General features: G+C 42.9%; 1 non-coding gene across 1 annotated transcript; it reads right to left on the reverse strand.

Annotated features, from left to right (window-relative positions):
- Positions 1-725: 725 nt before the first annotated feature.
- On the reverse strand, positions 726-832 carry LOC111761528 (U6 spliceosomal RNA). The gene has a single exon (XR_002794870.2). It is a non-coding gene; the product is annotated as a U6 spliceosomal RNA (small nuclear RNA).
- Positions 833-10,241: the final 9,409 nt, after the last annotated feature.

Below are 10,241 nucleotides of genomic sequence, written 5' to 3' on the forward strand. Positions count from 1 at the left end.
ACATATACAATATAGGTTACTCCCACATATCCAACATCAAACACTGTCCCTTCCCCAGCAACGATCTTTTTACATGTTCATATTATATTTGCTGTAGCTGATGTTCAGATAGTGAAACACAACTTTCAAACAAGGTTCCGTTTGGGTTTACATTATGGTTTATATTTTAGACTATACAATTTAATAAATTTTTAGTTATCTTATGTTTTACATTATGGTTTACCTTTTAGCCTATAGACTTTTATACATTTTGGGTGTAATGTAATATGTCCTATATCCACCATTGCATGATCTTGTGGAACACTTCCATGGCCCCACAGTTACACTGATTCCATCTATTCAGTATCTCTCACCCCCTCCCCTCAGGGCCCACAGTGACAAAGAGTCTTCATTAATTGAAGGGCCATATTCACAGATACTTGCAACAATGCTGAGGGCTTGACATCCTCAACTGCCCTCAGCCACTGGGAACCACCAATTCTCTTGAGAGATACAATTCCCTCTGTTTGAGAACATCAGTCCTCCACAGGATGTGGGTATACCTTTATACTAATTGTATGGACCTCCATCCAATGATATAACCCACTATGACAAAATGAGCACTCACACACTCCCTAGAAGCCTGTCCTGTGTCAAATGTTCCCCCTTAAACAGCTTAAACAGATAACCATCCTTATTATATTTTCTAAAGAGTTTTCTCAACATTATAGTTTCAACCACATACAAAAAATATGGAACATTTCATGAATTTGTGTGTCATCTTTGTGCAGGGGCCATGCTAATCTTCTCTGTATCATTCCAATTTTAGTATATGTGCTGCCAAAACAAGCACAATAATAATAATAATACTGTAGGAAAACAGTGTTTCCTAATTCATTTGAATGATCACACAAAAAATAAATCTATTAGAACAATGCTGAAACTGTTTCCCACTGCTGAGATACGATGGTGGGCAATCTGCAATAGAATAATGACAGAGTCAAAGGGGAACAGGAAAGAAGACAAAGGAGGTGATGACCACAACAGCAAATATTCCCCAAATGTGTACTTTAATTAACTCTACAACCACTTCCTGTGCAGCAGCAAGGTAGCCACTGAGCTTAGAGAAGCAAGCAAATCAAACTTGTCTCTGTCTTCAGACAGTGTATATTCTATTGAAGACAATAGAGAGGCAGTTGCAAGTCTATGTACAACTGAGCTGCTGATAGCTGTGACATATGCTAAAGCAAGGGGCTAGCTCCAGTCTGGGTGACTTATAAAGGTTTTGAGTGCTGGCCACTGGGCTGCCTATAGCTCACAAGCAGGGGAGCTGTGATTCAGCTCACCAGGTAGACGATAGCAAATGAGAGCAGAGCCAGCTGCCCCTTTACTTCTGGTCAGTGTGTTTGAAGGCCAGAGCTCTTTCCTTCCTCTCTCCATCTGGACCCCCTCATTTAACCAGGTCCTGGTGACCAGACTCTAGGGATCTCTGCCTGAGCATGCTAACCACTCCTATGTCTGGGGCTGCTCCAGCAATCCTGGCCACCCCTGGCTCTTCTGCTGGGCTGGAGAGAGGGATGTCCATGTCAAGAGCACATTCTATGCCCATCCCAGCTGCAGGACAGCGTCTGCCCCACAACATGCCAGAATATTCTCAAGCAAGAGGTTGGCTTAATATCCTGCACAGGTCTCCAAGCAGTTTGCAACCACTCAGGATAAGACTCAGAAGCCATTTAAGAGGAGCTGGCCAGGGAGAGCACTTGCTCTCCCATGGGTCAGCAATTAAAATGAGTTTAAGACTGAGGGGTTCTCCAGGAGGAGATAGGCCATCATAAAACTCTATGTGATTTAGTGCTTATCGGCCACCTGGACTGTCCCCATGCACCTTCATCCCCAGGAGGAAATAAGACAGGATCCTGCCTGCCCAAAATGGAATGTGCATGCAGGCCTGGGTGGTGGATTCTCTCAGTGGCCGGAAGGCTTGCATCTGAGTTGATTTTATTCTCCTGAGGGTTTAGCTTGCTCTCAGTTCCAGTAGCCTCTCATTTCCATTGATGTGCAAAAAGAGGAGTGATGTTCCAGGAAAAATGTAAAATGATGCTGAGACCATTAAAAGCGTCTCCTGGGCCTGAGGAGCAGGTTCTTTTATTTTGATTAAAGAGAATTCCAGGCTTTCTGCCCAGAAGCCTAAATAACTGCACAGAAAGCCCCCTGTACTTTCCTCAGCCTTCATCAAGATGGGCAGCATCCTGCTTGCCTCACACTGGCCACGGGCAGCTGGCCTTGTTCATGGTTTGGTGTCACAAATACCCAGGGATACGTAAAAAATGCCAATCTATAAGTGACTTAACTGCAGAATTAACTTCAAAGGCACCACGGGGTCTGTTTTCCCTCTGTGCAAGGTCAGAAGTCAAATACCTGTAGGACCCTGATTCTGACTGCCCCTGAGGATGCTGATTATGAGAAAATATCCATAAGCCAAGTTTCTTGGCTATCTCCATACTCTTTCCATTCTCCTCTGGTGCCCAAAGCCCTTCCCATGCTTTGTCCTTGAGCTCTGCCTGGCCTCACCCTGGGAGCAGGCAGAACAGGAGTTCTGGCACTGGAGACCCCACCTTCCATGCTCTTTTCTGTCCCACTCTGTTGACAGCTGGCCATTGGGTCACATTGCAGGAAGATGGTGGCATCTCTCTGTTGACAGGCTGTTCTCGACCTCTTGACTCCACAGTCTTCTCCCTTGTTTCAGGGAGTACTTGGATTTTGTCCTGGGTTCTTATAATCCCAGCCTCTGCTCCATGGTGAGGCTGGTCCTGAGTCACCCTCAGTTCCCAAGTTCAAGGAGGCTGGCTCACTGCTGCCACCACTGCCTGTCCCCTCCTGCACTATCACCTGACAATGCCCACACACCTGCATGATAGCATTGCTGTGCTGTCTACAAGCTGCCCAGCCCATGCCACAGTCCATAGGCACAGGGGAGTGGCTGACATCTCCAAGGAGGCTGAGTAAGATGAGGCCTTCACTGATGAAGTAGAGGAAACCCCCTGTAGCAGTTTGATATTATTTATGAATTCCAAAAAGAGATATTGATTATATTAGCAAAATGGGTTTATTCCTTGGAGTGTGATACCCTTTGATTGTATTAGATTCAGCTGAGATGCATTTGATTAAATTATGTTAAGACTAGAGCTTTGATTCTGCTTTGATTAGGGCAACTCAGTTTGAGTCCCCACCCCCTTTGGGGGCTATATAAATAGACATTCATTCAAGGGCAACACAGAAGTAGACACACAGAGGTACATAAACAGAATAAGATACATGTGACAAGATAGACATGGAAAAGGTGGCCACAGGAAAAGAGATGAGCCATTCACCTGAGAGTTTACTGCTGACCTTGTGAAGAGAACAGAGCAGCTGAACCTGGAAAGAAATGAGCCTTCCAGCCTAAAGCTAAGATTGGAAGAAGCTGAGACCACAGAGCCTTAAGAGAAAGAAGATGGCTGAAACCTCACAGACATTTCCCACCATCTTGTGTCAACATGTGGCAACAGACTTTGGGTGAAGAAATACCTCTTATGGTACCTTGAGTTGGACCCTTTAGGTCCTTGTAACTGTAAGGTACTACCCCAAATAAATACCCTTTATAAAAGCCAACAGAGTTCTAGTACTTTGCATCGGGACCCTTTTTGGCTAATACACCCCACTTCTCCACATCTTGTTTACAGGATTCCAAAGCAGGGCTTCCAGAGTTCTCTGAAAAACAGCTCATTCTCTCCCTCATCAAGACCCAGATAACCCCCAGGGGTCCCAGATGGAGGAGGACCATGTCCCCTGGGTGAGTCTTCCTTGCCACAGAAGCTGAGGTCTGTTAGAGTGAGAACATGCACCTCCCATTCTCTGCTCAAGAAAACGTTTTTGTCAGGAGGACACAGGCCATCGTGGGCCCCCAGATCCAGGCAAATTCCACCAAACATAGCCTGGTGCAAGCAAGGTCCATGCACAAGGCTCCATGTAGGCCAGTGCCTCCCTCCAGGGGATTCCATGCATCCAGCCTTTGACCCAGCAGCAGGGGTCTCCTTGTGGTGCAATGCCAGAAAACCAAGAATCTTGTCACATTGGCAGTGTGTGAATGAGGGGCTCTTGTCTCTGTATCACCCACAGTGTACATCCGACTTAGAGAGCCAGCCATGTCCATGCTAAAGTGAATGCAGGGAAGCAGATGTGGCTCAGATGACTGAGCTCCTGCCTAACACAGGGGAGGTCTGTGATTCAGTTCCCAGTTCTTCTTAAAGAAACAGTGAGCTGGTGTGATGGGCAGGCATGGCAAACTGATACAAGATGACACAACAAGAGGCACAGGAAAAATATAATGAGAGTCACAACAAAGCAGGGAATGGAGGTGGCTCAAGCAATTAGGTGTCTCCCTTCCACATCGAAGGTCCTTGGTTCAGTTCCCAGTGCCTCCTCAAGGCACAGCACACAGCAAGTGCAAAAAATTAGGGGAGGGGGGGAGAAATAAATACAATGAACCTTTAAAAAATGACACAGAATTTTAAAAAATAATAAACTGAATGGAAACTCCTTTAGCTCTTCCGGCTTTAGGTCATTGATTCCTGAGTCCATTTGCAAGAGTTGACTAGGTTTCTTCTCAGGGTACTTTCTCCCACCTATAGTCAAACTTATTAATATTTATCATTTATTTTTTCATAAAACCACATTCAGGTTTTTTTTTCTTCTCTTGCCTTAAATTTGAGATTCACATACTTTAAATACAGCACAGACCTAGGCTTAACTCAGCTTCTCTTGGTGAGAGGGCATGGCATCTTTCCATTGTCCCTTTCACAACACATGGCTTATGATAGCCCACAAGCCTACCTAAGTCTGGAGATTACTTGTATTTGAGGTTGTTTCCAGTTTTTCTCTCTCACAACACTGAATTTAAGGACACTGTGGTCCTCAAAAAGATTTTCTTCTTGCACAATATTCCTTCTTCCTCTAATTTCTCCAAAATGGAATTAGCCAGTGAGTAAACAGACTTTTCATCTTGGTAGTCAAGTGGCTTCTCCAAAGGGTTGTGTTAATATCTAGACTAAATGCCCCTTCATTTGTCCATGTGCACTGCAGGTTACAGAGGAAATGAGCCTTGTTCTGCAGACCTTGGGCTACACATGCACATGCCAGGGAATAATCAATATGAAAGGAAAATGGGAACTGAAGAGGTATTTTGTGAACATGGAGATGTCATGATCACTTTCCCAGAGCAATATGGCATGCTGAAAAATGCTTTCATGCCCAGAGGACTGGATGTTCAGGAAGGTTCTACACACTTTCTGGCTGCCTCATCAGCCCCTCCTTTCCCATGGGCATGCTCTGTCCTGTCCCACGGAACCTTTAAGACTTGAGTTGCCCAATGGCCTATTGTTTGGTGTCTGATGTGCACCAAGATCGTTTTGCCACTTGCACTGTACTTAATCCTAAGAGAAAGGGAAAGGAACATGATTTCTGGGAGAAAATGATTCAAAGAACTAACAAAGATGATAAAGGTGAAACAAAATAAAATTCTTATGGCAATAAAACTAGGGGGTGTATATTATCTTCTGGTGCATGTTACTTTCTGGAAAATATGGTAGCTCACCAACCACATCTGCTAGTCAGATATTAAAACACAGTGTTTGTGAATAGCTGATTTTGTCTCCCCACATGAAGTTTGACTCTATTCACCACATGTCTCATCCATGGCTGTCCATGGGCCCCAGTTGGGATCTGTGGCTGTTGTTACCTCACTCTGTTATCTCATGCCAGCAGCACATTGCCGTCCATTACCAGAATTAGTCCTTGCAACCTAGGACCAGTTCCGTACCAAACATCATTGTGGGAAACTGGCTTACCTCTTTGTTGCTTCCTGCTATTGTAAATGTTGCAGTTGCTTCCTGTTATTGTGAATGTTGCAGTTCCGATAGTAAACAGCTGCTCATTAGTTTCAAATAAATACAATGTGGAAACTAGGGTTGAGGCTCTCAGTTTCCGAAGCTGTGAGTCCCCTGGTCCCATTTTTACCTCCTCTCTTGTGTCTTTCTCTCTGTCCTTTATTTCATAAAGTTCTGCCTCACCTTCCCTTCTAGGCAACCATTAGCTATAACGCAGTAAAACATGTCTGGTGTTTTGGTGCCATTTTCTTTTGTTAGGTTAATTCATTGAAAGATTATGTATTTTGTTTTTTTAGTGCCTGTATCTTTTTTAGTCCTTTCTTCTTTCTCCTGTGGTTTAGTCCAGAATTCAGGTTTGGTTTTCTTTTGTTTTGTGTTTGTCCATTTTTTTTTTACATCCATTTTAGTTTCCTAGCTGCTGAAACAAATACCACACAGTGGATTAGCTTGTGGTTTTGAAGCTAGGAGAACTCCAAAATCAAGGCATCAGCAAGATGATGCTTTCTCCCAGAAGATTGTTGTTCTGGGACTAACTGCTGATGCTCCTTGGTTCTTGCCTGTCACATCACATGCAATGCATATGGCAGAGTCTTCTTTCTCTTGAAGTTCTTTTGACTTTCAGCTTCTGGCTGTTCCCAGAGGCTTCTCTTCCTTTCTCCAATCTCCTTTCTTATAACTACTTCAGCCCTGCTGGATCAAGGCCCACCCTCCTTCAGTATGGGAACCTTAGCTAACAACATCTTCAAAGGTCCTATTGACAAATGGGTTCACACCCACAGGACCAGGGGTTTGGACCTGAACCTGCCTTTTGTGGGGACATGATGCAGTCCCTAACAAACTCACATTGGCAGTTGTTTCCAAAAAGCTCTTCAGAAGCCAATATTGAGGTATCCCTGGGTAATTGGATCAGAACAAAGCTTTTTATTCAGATAATTGAGAATACAGCAACCCAGAAAGAAAGAAAGCAGGCTTCATGTATCTAGTGGTCTAGCTTTAATTACAGCATCTCTGGAGAACATTTTCAGGGAAAACAGTACTTTAATGCTGTGGTCATTTAAAGATTTTGTGGAAAATCCTGTTCTTAGGGATAATCCTTTCCTATGTGTTAACCTATTTTAGGTAGGGGCTTTTGGTTAAATTACTTCAGTTAAGGCCCAGGGCAGGTATTGGTCCTTTCATGGGAGTCCCTTTTTTTAATAAAGCAAAGGACTAAAAAGCTGCAGTAACAGAGAGGAAATTCACAGAAGCTGTGTGGGAAGGCCCCAGGAGCCAGAAGCTGAGGAAAACCACTTTAGCCAGAAGCTGGAAGCAATGATGTCCAGAGGAGAGGGGAGAAATGAGCAGCCACCACCATTGTGCCTGATCACCCACAGGGACAGCTCAAGGAGAAAGCAACCCCTGATAAAGCCTAATAATTGTAAGCTTTTCAGCTAATAAATCCCCATTGTAAAAGCCCACCTATTTCTGATATATCACCTTGGTAGCCTTTAGCAACCTAACACAAATGGTCAAAAGATTCTCTGTCAGCAACAGCACTTGTTTTTGTTTCCTGGACTGATCAAGCAAATACTATGATATGGGTCAACTTAAACAATAGGAATTTAAAAGAAAGTCCAAATCAAGGTGATGCTTTCTTCCCTAATACTGTGGTGCTCTGGGACTGGCTGCATGCAATCCTTGGTTCTTAGTTTCATGGGAAGACACATGGCAGCATTTGCTGTCTTTCCCTTCTCTTCCAGGTTCCACTGATGTTGAGCTTCTGTTCCATCTATGTTTTTCTCTGTCTGAATTTTATTATCTTGTAAAGGACTCCAGTAGTAGGATTAAAACCTATTCTGATTGAGGTGTGACAAACCTTAACTGAAGTAACCTCATGGAAAGGTCCTCCTTACAACATCAAGAAATCATAATTTGCCAAAGGATGAAAACTAGGAATCATGAGTAATCTAATCTTTAAAACCAAAACTTCAAATACAACCCTTATTGGGAAAATTTCATTTCTTTTTATATTCAGGGCAGGCTACAGGTGGATGAACTGATGATCTGTTAGGAAAGCAGTTCACTAGAGAAAACCCAAATTTGAACACAAGTTTGTCCCTGACTGCTTCTTACTGTTTAACTTGGACCACATCTCTGAACTTCTCTTAGGAGGATTTTCCTCATTGGTAAAATGGGGGTAAGAGCTCCACCCCCATGTTCCCATAGCCCATGGGATTGAAGAGTGATTGAATGAGTTGATGTAAGAAAGCTTGGTCATTCTTTGTCTCATATGAAGTTAAAGTCATTTCTTGGAACTCTTATCCTTCATCACTAAAGTGTGAATACATTATGATTTGCTTGATTTTTGGCCTACATCATGAGTTTTTTAATATTATAATCTCCACTCAGCATTGGCTTTAATATACCTAAATCTCCAAAAGATAGCTGAAGGAAGAAAAGCAGTGCAAGTGCATTTCCCCCTGCTGCTTTCTCTCTGGAATGGAATGCTTGGGGCTCCAGTTGTTACTTGTAATGTGGTCAGCAGGGACTCTAGTGACCTTTCTGAGATAGCACAGCCTCCCCCTTTGCTTGCCCATGGAAACATCCACAGCCGGTGATTGCTAAATTCTCTTAAATATGGTTCCTTCCCCTTCCCCTCATGGGATTGTCTCAATTTGGGGTCTATGGTAAAAAGAGCACAAAAGGAAGACTTTTCTTTCCTGAAGTTTTATCAGCAGTCTTTCTAAACAATAGGCTTTAAAAGCAATCAGCATCATGATCACAGTCTACCTGATGAAGCTCTGTACACACAAGGGCCTCTCTGAGCAGTGTCCCCCAAACCCACCTGCCAGAAGCCACAGCATAACCTGGGAATTTGTTAGAAATGCAAATTATCAGACCAAGACCCAGACCTGCTGAATTAGATATTACAAAAATGAAACTGAGTTGCAGAGAGGATAAGGCACTTGTCCAAATTTTCACTTTTGGTCAGGGGCTGAGGCAAGAATGGAATGGAAAATTGCCTCCTCCCTGAATTCTAAGACAGAGTAAAACCTACCCAGGGCTCTTTGCACACCAGGCAACTGAAAACATCTCTGTGAGCTAAACATGTGAATCAGAAGCCTTGGAGTTCACTTCTATTAGGCTTATGAACAGTGATATCCATAGGTGAATAAAAATACCCATCCTCAAAGTTCTCCTAAACCCTTACATTTTGTAGAAGTCTTCTTTCATTAAAAGACTTTAGAGGAAGCAGATGTGGCTCAAGCAGTTGGGCACCACTTGAGTGGTCCCAGCTTCAGTTACCAGTGTCTCCTAAAGAAAACTAACAAGACAGTGAGCTGATGCAAAGAGCTGGCATGGCAAGCTAATACAACAAGATGACACAATGAGAAAACACAATGAGGAAGCACTACAAGAGACCCAAAAAACAGGGAGCAGATGTAACTCATGGGGTTGGACACCTCCCTCACAAGTGGGTGGTCCCGGGTTCCATTCCAGGTGCCTCCTAAAAAATAAAAAGATGAACAGACACAGAAAGCAGAAAGTGAGTACAAATGAGAGTGAGAAATAAATAAATAATAGCATCTTTTAAAAAACACACACATTTTTAAATCCACACCCTTCAAAATTCCAGTATTTCAAAGCATCTGCTTAGAAATGACTAGGTTTTGTCTTGAATCCTCTATGCCATTCTTTTTCCAAACTCAACGTGCAATTCTTAAAGGCAGCTCCACTGCCCCTTGCTCTATATATGTCTAACAACAGAAAAAACATCATTGGCTAATGGTGGAAATTTGATAAAAGAAAACAAATTATTTAAATCTAAGAATATGTTTCTGTTTGATGTGACTTAAATGGGCATATTTATTACATTTAAGTTGAAAACATCTCATCTACAGAAATACGTTTAATTTCCCTAGCTGTCTAATGTTGTGGGAAAATACTTACCTAATTTGTTGCTTCCTAGTATTGTAAATGTTGCAGTTGCTTCCTGTTATTGTAAATGTTGCAGTTGCTTTCTGTTATTGCAAATGTTGCAGTTCTGATAGCAAACAGCTGCTCATTAGTTTCCAAATAAATATGATGTGGATACTAAGGTTGAGGCTCTCAATTTCAGAAGCTCTGAAGTCCCCTGGCTCCATCTTTGTTTCTTCTCTTGTGTCTTTCTTTCTGCCCTTTTATTTCTTCAGTTCTGCATCACTTTCCCTTTGTTCAGAGCTATTGCTGAGCTGGTCTCAGCAACTGGTTCCCAACATGGGGCTTGAAGGAAAGAAGAGCTTCAAGCTAAATTAAAGGTGTTGTCAAAGTGCAGAGCCATGAGTAGTTTAGAAGGCCTTCCAAGTTGTAGGTGAATAA

Source organism: Dasypus novemcinctus, chromosome 28 (assembly GCF_030445035.2).
Source record: "Dasypus novemcinctus isolate mDasNov1 chromosome 28, mDasNov1.1.hap2, whole genome shotgun sequence".
NCBI lineage: Eukaryota > Metazoa > Chordata > Mammalia > Cingulata > Dasypodidae > Dasypus > Dasypus novemcinctus.